This window comes from Carlito syrichta, unplaced genomic scaffold (genome assembly GCF_000164805.1).
Source record: "Carlito syrichta isolate Samal-C Ts95f unplaced genomic scaffold, Tarsius_syrichta-2.0.1 Scaffold289201, whole genome shotgun sequence".
NCBI lineage: Eukaryota > Metazoa > Chordata > Mammalia > Primates > Tarsiidae > Carlito > Carlito syrichta.
The window spans coordinates 33,322-33,787 of record NW_007233297.1 but is presented as its reverse complement, the minus strand read 5'-3'; positions in this window follow the sequence as shown (position 1 = coordinate 33,787).

The following is a 466-nucleotide window of genomic DNA, read 5'->3' as shown; positions in this document are numbered from 1 at the left end:
CGACAGTGTGAGACTTCAACTAGGGAAAAAAAAAAAAATTCGATAGCTTTGGGGGATACAAATAGTTTTTGGTCTGGGCTTTAAGAGTACTACCATCCCCATCTGTGATGTTGTACCCCATAAATGATTTTTTTAATTTTTGAATCAGAGTCTCACTCTGTCATTCAGACTGGAGTGCAGTGGCATGATGATGGCCACCACAGCCTTGACCTGCTGGGCTCAGGTGATCCTTCCGCTTCAGCCTTCCAACTATAGGCATGTGCCATCACTCCTGGCTAATTTTTAAAAATTTATTTATTGTAGAGATGAGTTCTCACCAAGTTGCCCAGGCTGGTCTCAAACCCGTGGGCTCAGGCAATCCTCTTGCTTTCACTTCCCAAAGTGCTGGGATTAAGGCGTGAGCCAGCACGTCCAGCTCCATAGGTGATTTTTTTGGTCCCTCTACCCCTTCCCCCACCCTTCTGAG